This window comes from Triticum urartu, chromosome 1, assembly GCF_003073215.2.
Source record: "Triticum urartu cultivar G1812 chromosome 1, Tu2.1, whole genome shotgun sequence".
Taxonomy (NCBI): Eukaryota; Viridiplantae; Streptophyta; class Magnoliopsida; order Poales; family Poaceae; genus Triticum; species Triticum urartu.
This window is the reverse complement of record NC_053022.1, coordinates 552,525,547-552,539,630: the sequence shown is the minus strand read 5'-3', so window position 1 is coordinate 552,539,630 and position 14,084 is coordinate 552,525,547.

The window sequence follows — 14,084 nt, the reverse complement described above, 5'->3', positions numbered from 1 at the left end:
GACCCAGCCCTGGCCGCCTCTACTCTTCTTCCACTAAGGCCCACTAAGGTCCATATACCTCCCGGGGGGTTCCGGTAACCTCCCGGTACTCCGGTAAAATCCCGATTTCACCCGGAACACTTCCGATATCCAAATATAGGCTTCCAATATATCAATCTTTATGTCTCGACCATTTCGAGACTCCTCGTCATGTCCGTGATCACATCCGGGACTCCGAACAAACTTTGGTACATCAAAATGCATAAACTCATAATATAACTGTCATCGTAACCTTAAGCGTGCGGACCCTACGGGTTCGAGAACAATGTAGACATGACCGAGACACGTCTCCGGTCAATAACCAATAGCGGAACCTGGATGTTCATATTGGCTCCTACATATTCTACGAAGATCTTTTATCGGTCAGACCGCATAACAACATACGTTGTTCCCTTTGTCATCGGTATGTTACTTGCCCGAGATTCGATCGTCGGTATCCTATACCTAGTTCAATCTCGTTACCAGCAAGTCTCTTTACTTGTTCCGTAATCCATCATCCCGCAACTAACTCATTAGTCGCAATGCTTGCAAGGCTTATGTGATGTGCATTACCAAGAGGGCCCAGAGATACCTCTCCGACAATCGGAGTGACAAATCCTAATCTCGAAATACGCCAACCCAACATGTACCTTTGGAGACACCTGTAGAGCTCCTTTATAATCACCCAGTTACGTTGTGACATTTGGTAGCACACAAAGTGTTCCTCCGGCAAACGGGAGTTGCATAATCTCATAGTCATAGGAACATGTATAAGTCATGAAGAAAGCAATAGCAACATACTAAACGATTGGGTGCTAAGCTAATGGAATGGGTCATGTCAATCAGATCATTCAACTAATGATGTGATCCTGTTAATCAAACGACAACTCTTTGTCCATGGTTAGGAAACATAACCATCTTTGATTAACAAGCTAGTCTAGTAGAGGCATACTAGTGACACTCTGTTTGTCTATGTATTCACACATGTATTATGTTTCCGGTTAATACAATTCTAGCATGAATAATAAACTTTTATCATGATATATAAGGAAATAAATAATAACTTTATTATTGCCTCTAGGGCATATTTCCTTCAGGATGTCTATATGAGTGGGAGTTCATTGAATAATTTGATTAGATGAACTTAATTATCATGAACTTAGTCTAAAATCTTTACAATATGTCTTGTAGATCAAATGGCCCACGTTGTCCTCAACTTCAACGCGTTCCTAGAGAAAACCAAGCTGAAAGACGATGGCAGCAACTATACGGACTGGGTCCGGAACCTGAGGATCATCCTCATAGCTGCCAAGAAAGATTATGTCCTAGAAGCACTGCTAGGTGATGCACCTGTCGTAGAGAACCAAGACGTTATGAACGCTTGGCAGTCACGTGCTGATGATTACTCCCTCGTTCAGTGCGGCATGCTTTACAGCTTAGAACCGGGGCTCCAAAAGCGTTTTGAGAGACACGGAGCATATGAGATGTTCGAAGAGCTGAAAATGGTTTTTCAAGCTCATCTCCGACAAGTTCTTCAGCTGTAAGATGGAGGAAAATAGTTCTGTCAGTGAGCACATACTCAAAATGTCTGGGTTGCATAACCGCTTGACTCAGCTGAGAGTTAATCTCCCGGATGACGCGGTCATTGACAGAATCCTTCAGTCGCTTCCACCGAGCTACAAGAGCTTTGTGATGAACTTCAATATGCAGGGGATGGAAAAGACCATTCCTGAGGTATATTCAATGCTGAAATCAGCGGAGGTGGAAATAAAAAAGGAACATCAAGTGTTGATGGTGAATAAAACCACTAAGTTCAAGAAAGGCAAGGGTAAAAAGAACTTCAAGAAGGACGGCAAGGGAGTTGCCGCGCCCGGTAAGCAAGCTGCCGGGAAGAAGCCAAAGAATGGACCCAAGCCCGACACTGAGTGTTTTTATTGCAAGAGAAGTGGTCACTAGAAGCGGAACTGCCCCAAATACTTAGCGGACAAGAAGGCCGGCAACACTAAAGGTATATGTGATATACATGTAATTGATGTGTACCTTACCAGTACTCGTAGTAGCTCCTGGGTATTTGATACCGGTGCGGTTGCTCACATTTGTAACTCAAAGCAGGAGCTGTGGAATAAACGGAGACTGGCGAAGGACGAGGTGACGATGCGCGTCGGGAATGGTTCCAAGGTCGATGTGATCGCCGTCGGCACGCTGCCTCTACATTTACCTACGAGATTAGTTTTAAACCTCAATAATTGTTATTTAGTGCCAGCTTTGAGCATGAACATTGTATCAGGATCTCGTTTGATTCGAGATGGCTACTCATTTAAATCCAAGAATAATGGTTGTTCTATTTATATGAGAGATATGTTTTATGGTCATGCTCCGTTGGTGAATGGTTTATTCTTAATGAATCTCGAGCGTAATATTACACATATTCATAGTGTGAATACCAAAAGATGTAAGGTTGATAATGATAGTCCCACATACTTGTGGCACTGCCGCCTTGGTCACAAGGTGTCAAACACATGAAGAAGCTCCATGCAGATGGACTTTTAGAGTCTCTTGATTACGAATCATTTGACACGTGCAAACCATGCCTCATGGCTAAAATGACCAAGACTCCGTTCTCAGGAACAATGGAGCGAGCAACCAACTTATTGGAAATCATACATACTGATGTGTGCGGTCCAATGAGTGTTGAGGCTCGTGGTGGCTATCGTTATGTTCTCATCCTCACTGATGACTTGAGTAGATATGGGTATGTCTACTTAATGAAACACAAGTCTGAGACCTTTGAAAAGTTCAAGGAATTTCAGAGTGAGGTTGAGAATCAACGTGACAGGAAAATCAAGTTCTTGCGATCAGATCGTGGGCGAGAATACTTGAGTCACGAATTTGGCACACACTTAAGGAAATGTGGAATAGTTTCACAACTCACGCCGCCTGGAACACCTCAGCGTAATGGTGTGTCCGAATGTCGTAATCACACTCTATTGGATATGGTGCGATCTATGATGTCTCTTACCGATTTACCACTGTCATTTTGGGGCTATGCTTTAGAGACTGCCGCATTCACTTTAAATAGGGCTCCGTAGAAATCCGTTGAGACGACACCGTATGAATTATGGTTTGGGAAGAAACCTAAGCTGTCGTTTCTAAAAGTTTGGGGATGCGATGCTTATGTCAAGAAACTTCAACCTGAAAAGCTCGAACCCAAATCGGAAAAATGTGTCTTCATAGGATACCCTAAAGAAACTATTGGGTATACCTTCTACCTCAGATCCGAAGGCAAGATCTTTGCTGCCAAGAATGGGTCCTTTCTAGAGAAAGAGTTTCTCTCGAAAGAAATAAGTGGGAGGAAAGTAGAACTTGATGAAGTATTACCTCTTGAACCGGTTAGTGGCGCAGCTCAAGAAAATGTTCCTGAGGTGCCTGCACCGACTAGAGAGGTAGTTGATGATGATGATCATGAAACTTCAGATCAAGTTGCTACTGAACTTCGTAGGTCCACAAGGACACGTTCCGCACCAGAGTGGTACGGCAACCCTGTCTTGTAAATCATGTTGTTAGACAATGGTGAACCTTCGAACTATGAAGAAGCGATGGCGGGCCCGGATTTTGACAAATGGCTGGAAGCCATGAAATCCGAGATAGGATCCATGTATGAAAACGAAGTATGGATTTTGACTGACTTGCACAATGATTGGCGAGCCATAGAAAATAAATGGATCTTTAATAAGAAGACAGACGTGGATGGTAACGTAACCATCTATAAAGCTCGGCTTGTCGCTAAGGGTTATCGACAAGTTCAAGGGGTTGACTATGATGAGACTTTCTCACCCATAGCGAAGCTGAAGTCCGTCCGAATCATGTTAGCAATTGCCGCATTCTAGGATTATGAGATATGGCAAATGGACATCAAAACGGCATTCCTTAATGGTTTCCTTAAGGAAGAATTGTATATGATGCAGCCGGAAGGTTTTGTCGATCCTAAGAATACTGACAAGGTGTGCAAGCTCCAACGCTTGATTTATGGGCTGGTGCAAGCATCTCGGAGTTGGAACATTCGTTTTGATGAGATGATCAAAGCGTTTGGGTTTACGCAGACTTTTGGAGAAGCCTGCATTTACAAGAAAGTGAGTGGGAGCTCTGTAGCATTTCTCATATTGTATGTGGATGACATACTGTTGATGGGAAATGATATAGAATTCTTGGAAAGCATAAAGGCCTACTTGCACAAGTGTTTTTCAATGAAGGATCTTGGAGAAGCTGCTTATATATTAGGCATCAAGATCTATAGAGATAGATCGAGACGCCTCATTGGTCTTTCATAGAGTACGTACCTTGACAAGATATTGAAGAAGTTCAAAATGGATCAGTCAAAGAAGGGGTTCTTGCCTGTATTGCAAGGTACGAGATTGAGCACGGCTCAATGCCCGACCACGGCAGAAGATAGAGAAAAGATGAGTGTCGTCCCCTATGCCTCGGCCATAGGGTCTATCATGTATGCTATGCTGTGTACCAGACCTGATGTAAACCTTACCGTAAGTTTGGTAGGAAGGTACCAAAGTAATCCCGGCATGGAACACTAGACAGCGGTCAAGAATATCCTGAAGTACCTGAAAAGGACTAAGGATATGTTTCTCGTTTATGGAGGTGACGAAGAGCTCGTTGTAAAGGGTTACATCGATGCTAGCTTCGACACAGATCTGGATGACTCTAAGTCACAAACCGGATACGTGTATATTTTGAATGGTGGGGCAGTAAGCTGCTGCAGTTGCAAGCAAAGCGTTGTGGCGGGATCTACATGTGAAGCGGAGTACATGGCAGCCTCGGAGGCAGCACACGAAGTAGTCTGGGTGAAGGAGTTCATTACCGACCTAGGAGTCATACCCAATGCGTCGGGCCCGATGACTCTCTTCTGTGACAACACTGGAGCTATTGCCCTTGCCAAGGAGCCCAGGTTTCACAGGAAGACCAGGCATATCAAGCGTCGCTTCAACTCCATTCGTGAAAGTGTTCAAAATGGAGACATAGAGATTTGTAAAGTACATACGGACCTGAATGTGGCAGATCCGTTGACTAAACCTCTCCCTAGAGCAAAACATGATCAACACCAGAACTGCATGGGTGTTCGATTCATCACAATGTAACTAGACTATTGACTCTAGTGCAAGTGGGAGACTGTTGGAAATATGCCCTAGAGGCAATAATAAAATGGTTATTATTATATTTCTTTGTTCATGATAATTGTCTATTGTTCATGCTATAATTGTGTTATCCGGAAATCGTAATACATGTGTGAATACATAGACCACAACACGTCCCTAGTGGGCCTCTAGTTGACTAGCTTGTTGATCAAAAGATAGTCATGGTTTCTTGACTATGGACATTGGATGCCATTGATAACGGGATCACATCATTAGGAGAATGATGTGATGGACAAGACCCAATCCTAAGCATAGCTCAAAGATCGTGTAGTTCGTTTGCTGTAGCTTTTTCGAATGTCAAGTATCATTTCCTTAGACCATGAGATTGTGCAACTCCCAGATACCGTAGGAGTGCCTTGGGTGTGCCAAACGTCACAACGTAACTAGGTGACTATAAAGGTACACTACAGGTATCTCCGAAAGTGTCTGTTGGGTTGGCACGAATCAAGACTGGGATTTGTCACTCCGTATGACGGAGAGGTATCTCTGGGCCCACTCGGTAATGCATCACCATAATGAGCTCAATGTTACCAAGTGGTTGATCACGGGATCATGCATTACGGCACGAGTAAAGTGACTTGCCGGTAACGAGATTGAACGAGGTATTGGGATACCGACGATCGAGTCTCGGGCAAGTAACGTACCGATTGACAAAGGGAATTGTATATGGATTGATTGAATCCTCGACATCATGGTTCATCCGATGAGATCATCTGGAGCATGTGGGAGCCAACATGGGTATCCAGATCCCGCTGTTGGTTATTGACCGGAGAGGCGTCTCGGTCATGTCTGCATGTCTCCCGAACCCGTAGGGTCTACACACTTAAGGTTTGGTGACGCTAGGGTTGTAGAGATATTAGTATGCAGTAACCCGAAAGTTGTTCGGAGTCCCATATGAGATCCCGGACGTCACGAGGAGTTCTGGAATGGTCCGGAGGTAAATATTTATATATAGGAAGTCCAGTTTCAGCCATCGGGAAAGTTTCGGGGGTCGCCGGTATTGTACCGGGACCACGGGAAGGGTCCCGGGGGTCCACCGGGTGGGGCCACCTATCCCGGAGGGCCCCATGGGCTGAATTGGGAGGGGAACCAGCCCCTAGCGGGCTGGTGCGCCCCCCCTTGGGCCTCCCCTGCGCCTAGGGTTGGGAAACCCTAGGGGTGGGGGTGCCCCCCACTTGGCTTGGGGGGGGGGGAAGCCACCCCTTGGCCACCGCCCCCTTGGAGATCCATCTCCTAGGGCCGGCGCCCCCAAGGCCCCTATATAAAGAGGGGGGGGGAGGGAGGGCAGCCGCACCCCTTGCTCTTGGCGCCTCCCTCTCCCTCCGTAACACCTCTCCTCCCCGCTTGCGCTTGGCGAAGCCCTGCCGGGATCCTGCTGCATCCACCACCACGCCATCGTGCTGCTGGATCTTCATCAACCTCTCCTTTCCCCTTGCTGGATCAAGTTGGAGGAGACGTCTTCCCAACCGTACGTGTGTTGAACGCGGAGGTGCCGTCTGTTCGGCACTAGGTCATCGGTGATTTGGATCACGTCGAGTACGACTCCATCAACCCCGTTCTTTTGAACGCTTCCGCGCGCGATCTACAAGGGTATGTAGATGCACTCCTCTCTCCCTCGTTGCTAGATGACTCCATAGATTGATCTTGGTGATGCGTAGAAAATTTTAAAATTCTGCTATGTTCCCCAACAGGTTCTCTGTTGCAAGAGTCGCCACAACAAACGCACAATCAGTCTCTAAAATAATAGGATTGTGGAGAGGTATACCTATGTATAGACCAGCAATGCATGCCCTTAGCTCTGCTTCATCCACACTTTGACACAATCCAATGAAGTCCCAAGAAGAGACAATGACTTCCCCAGCCGCATTCCTAACCACCACACCGACACTTGCTTCTCTGATGCTCTCTACAAAGCTTGCGTCAACATTAATCTTTAAAAAACTAGTTGGTGGGGGAGTCCAATCCGCCTTAGCTCCCACATTATCAGGTGCCCATCTTAATCCATCCATTGGACCTTTTCCTTTATTTTTCAAATCTCCTGGAGGCAATGAGTGATATGCGGCATAAGACGCCCAATAATTCTCCACAAAGCTAGCAGAAACTGTTATTGATTCTGTTGGGAATATTACTATTGGGCGTAAACCGGCCTATGTGGGCCGGGTTAACTTCATCAGTAACTCAAGAGTGTTAAAGCCCAAGAAGATAGATGAGGGCCCGAGGCCCGTAGTCGGTTTAAGACTTGTAGCCGTAAACCGACATCTGTATGTAAACTTGTATTGTAAGATAGGAATAAGGAGAGACCAACCCGGATACGAATATGAACCGGTGTTAGGACTCTGTGAACCGACGGGCGTCACCCGTGTATATAAGGGGACGACCCGGCGGCGGTTCAAGAGGACAGACAACAACTCGAGACTTAGGCGAAGCTTGTTTGCTCCCTAGTCATCGAAACCCCATCAATTCCATCACAACTAGACGTAGGCTTTTACCTTCATCGAAGGGGCCGAACTAGTATAAACTCTCTTGCGTCCCTGTGTCCGCTTTAACCCCTTCAAGCTAACCCGTTGCGATGGCTCCACGACTAAGTCCTTTCACGAGGACATCTTCCGTGACAAAACCATGACAGTTGGCGCCCACCGTGGGGCTATCACACGATGGTTTCAAGTTCTTGGAGGGCCGCTTTGAAGGACTCGAGGGCTACGCTGTGGGCCGGATGACTAAAGAGTCGTCGCGGCAAGCTCTACATCGACGATGCAGGCTGGGGCCCTGAGGCCGGCTCAGTTGAGTACGGGTACCGGGTCCCCTTTGGTGGCATACACGTTTTCATCGGCAAGATCGGTGAACCGGGCCCTGAGCCGGACATCTGCACCGACCCTGTCGAAACGGCTCAGCGTGCGCGATCCGCCCGGGTTAAACCAGCTGTGAAGCGTGCCTTCATGGGAGTCATCCACGGAGGAAGTTATGAGGATGGATCGGAATCTCGCGGCGAGACCGTCGTTTATTCTGGCGATGAGTCATCAGCCGGAGAAACCGAATCTATATATCAGCTACAAGATGGCCGGATTGGGGGCTGTTCCGATGGCGACAGTATTCTGAACCCCTCTGATCTACCCAACCGAGTTGGAATATTCATGGCCGGCACACAAGCATCGCTTCATTCTTCGACCGCTGCGCCAATAACCTCTGATTCAGTAGCGGCGACGGCTGCCGGGGCAGGAGGCTCTGTACGCCCGCCGGCTCAAGTCCTATCAGATCTATTTGATGCATTGGCTCTGCTTATGGCATAAGCTAACCCGACGGATCAGGACATCCACAACGCGGAGATTGCAAAGGTGAAGGAACAGATCACCCAGGCCAAGGCGGACGTGGCAGCTGAGAATGCCAAGATGACCGCTGAACGGGCCGCTTTAGAGGCACAAGCCTACAGGCTCATGTTGGACCAGAACGCGTCGCATGAAGTCATGAAGAGGAAGTACCGATCCCGTTTGCCTTCGGTTTTTGAGGCCAGAGACCTTTTCAACACCCCAGGAGCAGGAACCAGTAATCCGCTGGAGGTAAACCGGGCGGAAGCTCCTGGGACCGGTACGCCGGTTCAGCCCCGTCTGATGGATCTGCCTCGTCAAAACACTGTTATACCTCAGGCTGTTTCAACACCTCTGGGTCACTACGCCAACCCGATGGACAATCTCGTTGCCGCTGCTGCACGGCTGGAGGCCATTCCAATTGAAGGTGACTCGCCACAGGCGGTAGAGACGCGACGGGTCAAGGAGCTTCTTAGGACAGCTTTGGTCCAACAGGAAGCATACTCGTACAGCCGCGACCGGATCCACTCGATCCCTCGTCCAAGCCGGAGCTATAGCAGGCATATGGATGAACCGGCAGTGTCAAGTAATGAACGACGTGGAGCACCCCGCGGAAACAACCCGGCGGGTGGTGCTGATAACGCTCAGGAAGTGGTAGACCGGGCCCGAGTGCGCAGGGAGGCCGAGTTAGCCGCACAGTATCAGGCTCGGCAGCTTACGCCGGTTCGTCCAACTATCTCGGTCGAGCCTGGTGTTACTTCTAGTTCTTTGGGGTGCCTTGCCTTGTCCCAGCTTTACGCAATGTGCGCCCGCCCAAGGATTTCAAAGGCCCGCGCAAGGTACCAAATTACACGGCGGATCAACCTCCAGAGACATGGGTGGAGAGCTATGAGATGGCCATGGAGATGCTCGATGTGGATGATGCGGCATGTGCGAAATACTTCACCATGATGCTTGAAGGAACGGCCCGTACTTGGTTAAAAAGCTTACCGGGCAGTTCTATCAGTTCATGGGACCAATTACGAGCCCGGTTTATCAGTAATTTCAAGGATACATGTAAGCAGCCTATGTTGATAGTGGACTTAGCTGCCTGCGTCCAGGAGGAAGGAGAATCGACGACTCATTGGGTGCGCCGGGTCTCACAAGTGTTGCATTCATCAGACCGCATCAACGCTGACACTGCAGTCATAACCCTAGAAGGCAACTGCCGGTTTGGCCCCCTAAAGCTGAAGTTGGGACGGATGAAGCGCCATTGCACTGACATGGGGACCCTCATGGCTACTTTGGTAAAGTATGCTGATTCTGATAGTACCAAGGACCCCGAGTCTGATGATGACAAGGCAGGGAAGGGAAAGAGGAACGTCAACTCCAAAGGTCAGCAACATCACTCGGCAGGCAATGGTAGCGGAGGCAAGCGTAAAGCGGATGGTAACATGGACTTTGTGGCTAATACCAACGCATAGGACAAGGACCAGCGACGCAAGGGTAAACCGCCAAATCGCAGTGGGGCGCCCAACCCTAACCCGGACCGCCTAAATTACCTACTGAACCAGCCCTGTCCAAGACATGGGACGAAGGAGGTGCCAGCAAACCACCTTTGGAAGGATTGCTACATTATGCAAGAGTTCAAGAATTCTAACGCTTTCCGGTATGATCACGGCTCCGGCGGTGGCTCAGGATCTGGGCCGGATTACGGTGGAGGAAATTCCGGTTCAAGATTTAATGGTAATCCGGGCGGACATAACAATCAAAATAATCAAAATAACCAGGGTGGTTACAACCAGCAGCAGCAACAGTCGGGTTACCGGAGCAACCCAAAACAGTTGAATAGTGGGCAGTACCATGTCTTCACCACTAGCTTGGACAAGCGAGACCAGAAGGTTCAGAAGCGGGCAGTCAACTTTGTTGAACCGGCCGTGCCCGTTACTTACGCTGGTCTGAGCAGCCAATCATATGGAGCAGAGAGGATCACCCACCTCGGGTTGATAACCCGGGTCAGCTAGCATTGGTGGTGGCGCCTCAGGTGGGAGGTTATAAGTTCACCAAGGTACTCATGGATGGAGGGAGCAGCATTAATATCTTGTACTATGAGACCTTCCGTCGTATGGGACTAACAGATAAAAATCTCAAACCGTCCAATACGGTGTTCCATGGTGTGGTACCTGGCAAGTCAGCATATCCTGTTGGTAAGATAGCTCTGGAAGTGGCCTTTGACGTTTGAAGTGGTGAAAATCCGAAGTCCATATCACGCCCTGTTTGGGCGACCGGCCTACGCCAAGTTTATGGCACGACCCTGTTATGTGTATTTGCAGCTCAAGATGCCGGGTCACAAGGGGACAATAACGGTTCACGGAAGCCGTAAAATCGCTTTGGAGTGCGAGGAAGGAGATGCGGCCTACGCAGAGTCGGTTTGTGCCACCGAGGAGCTGAAGTATTATACGGACAATGTTGATCCGGCGGACATGACTCCATTAAAGAAGCCAACTACGGAGCATGATCCGGCCCTGAAGTTCAAATCGGCAGCTGAAACTAAGCTTGTTGACTTCGTGCCTGGCGATTCATCCAAGCAGTTCAGCATCAGTGCCAACTTGGATCCGAAATAGGAAAGCGCGCTCATCGAGTTCATCCGTGAGAATCGGGACATTTTTGCATGGAAGCCCTCTGACATGCCAGGTGTACCGAGGCAACTCACTGAGCACACCCTTAATGTGGATCCTAAATACAAACCGGTGAAATAGTTCCTCCGCCAGTTTAACAAAGAAAGACGCAAGGCGATTGGAGAAGAGGTAGCCAGGCTCTTAGTAGCTGGCTTTATTATTGAAGTTTTCCACCCTGAGTGGCTTGCCAATCCGGTGCTGGTCCTTAAGAAAAACGGCACCTGGCTCATGTGTGTGGATTACACAGATCTTAATAAGGCTTGTCCAGCAGATCCTTTTGCCCTCCCCCGTATTGATCAAATTATTAATGCTACGGCGGGTTGTGAGCATTTGAGTTTTTTGGATGCATATTCTGGCTATCATCAGATCAAAATGGCAGTTAAGGACCAGGAGAAGACGACATTCATAACTCCCTTTGGAGCCTTCTGCTATGTGTCTATGCCCTTTGGGCTCAAGAGTGCCCAGGCAACTTATCAACGGTGTGTACAAAATTGTCTTCACAAGCAGATTGGCCGTAATGTACATGCTTACGTGGATGATATCGTGGTTAAGTCAAGGGAGAAGGAGACTCTGGTTGACGACTTGAAGGAAACCTTTGATAACCTAAGGACGTACAAGATGATGCTTAATCCGGCCAAGTGTGTCGTTGGTGTACCGGCAGGCAAGTTATTGGGTTTTCTGGTGTCCAACAGGGGAATTGAGGCTAATCCAGAGAAGATCACATCCATCACCTCCCTGGCTAAACCGAACTGTATCAATGATGTTCAACGCCTGGCAGGCCGGATTGCCGCGTTAAGCCGGTTTATCAGCCGCCTTGGTGAGAAGGCAATCCCTTTGTATCAGATGTTGAAGAAGACGGATCAATTCGTCTGGAGTTCTGCTGCTGATAAAGCATTTGAGGACTTAAAGCGGCAATTGGCCAATCCACCTGTGCTCGCCGCTCCCATTGACAAGGAGCCGTTGCTGCTATATGTTGTTGCTAATGCTCGTGCGGTCAGTGTGGCTATTGTGGTGGAGCGAAAAGAGGCAGGCAAGGAGCATCCGGTTCAACGTCCGGTCTATTATATCAGCGAGGTACTCATTGAGTCCAAGCAAAGGTATCCGCATTGGCAGAAGCTGGTATATGGAGTTTTTATGGCAAGCCGGAAGCTTAAGCAATACTTGCAAGGGCACCCCATTACGGTGGTCAGTTCTGCTCCCTTGGGGGATATCATCCAGAACCGGGAAGCGACTGGCCGGATGCCAAGTGGGCTATAGAGCTTGGGCCGCACGGGTTGAAGTATGTGCCTCGGACGGCGGTTAAGTCTCAAGCACTTGTTGATTTCATCAATGATTGGACGGAACTGTAAGCACCTGAAGAAAAGCCGGATCACACATATTGGACCATCCATTTTGACGGATCCAGGCAATTGGAAGGCTCGGGGGCTGGAGTCGTATTAACTTCCCCATGAGGTGATAAGTTTTGTTACGTTCTCCGCTTAATGTTCCCTTGTACTAACAATGCAGCTAAGTATGAAGCCTTGCTCCATGGTCTCCGGATGGCTAAGGAGATGAATCTAAGTCGAGTTAAGTGCTTCGGTGACTCGGACCTCGTGGCTCAACAAGTGTCTGGCACTTGGGATTCCAAGGACCCACTCATGGCAGCATATCGTCATGAGGTGGATACTGTTCCAGGTCACTTTAAAGGCTATCAGGTGGACCACGTGGACCGACGGAAGAATGAAGCGGCGGACACTTTAAGCCGGCTGGGCTCTCAGCGCAAACCGGTCCCGCCCAATGTTTTTCTGGATGTGCTGCACAACCTGTCGGTCAAGCTCCCTGGTGAAGCGGATTTGGCTATTCCTGATCCGGAGGCTCAATTGGTGGCAGCTCTTCATGTCATTCCGGATTGGATGCTTCCTTACCTGGCGCACATGAACCAGGGCGAGTTACCAGAGGATGAGACTCTGGCCCGACAGATAATCCGGCGGTCCAAGTCCATGACTATTGTCAATGGCGAGTTGCATCATTGCAGTGTATCAGGGGCGTTTCAACGCTGTGTGTCTCCTGAAGAAGGCTGTGAAATTTTGTGTGAGATCCACGAAGGAGATTGTGGTCACCACGCCGGTTCAAAATCTTTGGTGGCTAAAGCGTTCCGCCATGGCTTCTATTGGTTAACTGCTCATGTTGATGCGGAGGATCTGGTCAAACGATGTGATGGTTGCCAAAAGTTTTCAAGACGTGCTCATGTGCCGACTCAAGAACTGAGAATGATTCCAATTACTTGGCCGTTTGCGACTTGGGGGATGGATATGGTTGGGCCTTTCAAAAGGTCCAAAGATAAGAAGACCCACCTCCTCGTGGCGGTTGACAAGTTTACAAAGTGGGTGGAGGCAGAACCTGTTAGCAAGTGTGATGCGGCCACGGCGGTTCAGTTCATCAAAAAAGTGATTTTCCGGTTTGGCTTTCCACACAGTATCATCACAGATAATGGTACCAGTTTGTCCAAGGGTGCCATGAAGGAGTTCTGCGAACGGGAGCACATCCGGCTTGACGTTTCATCAGTGGCACACCCACAGTCCAATGGTCAAGCAGAAAGGGCTAATCAAGAGATCTTGAGAGGCATCAAGCCCCGGCTTATGGTTCCTTTGCAGAGAACACCGGGTTGTTGGGTAGAAGAGTTACCATCTGTGTTATGGAGCATCAATACTACACCCAATAGATCAACATGATACACACCGTTCTTCATGGTCTACAGAGCAGAGGCGGTTCTCCCCAGTGATATCCGTCATGACTCACCTCGTGTGGCGGCTTATGTTGAAGCGGACAACGAGACAGCACGGCAAGACGCTTTGGACCTGTTGGATGAAGAACGTGACATAGCAGCCGTCCGCTCGGCGATTTACCAACAGGATCTTCGTCGT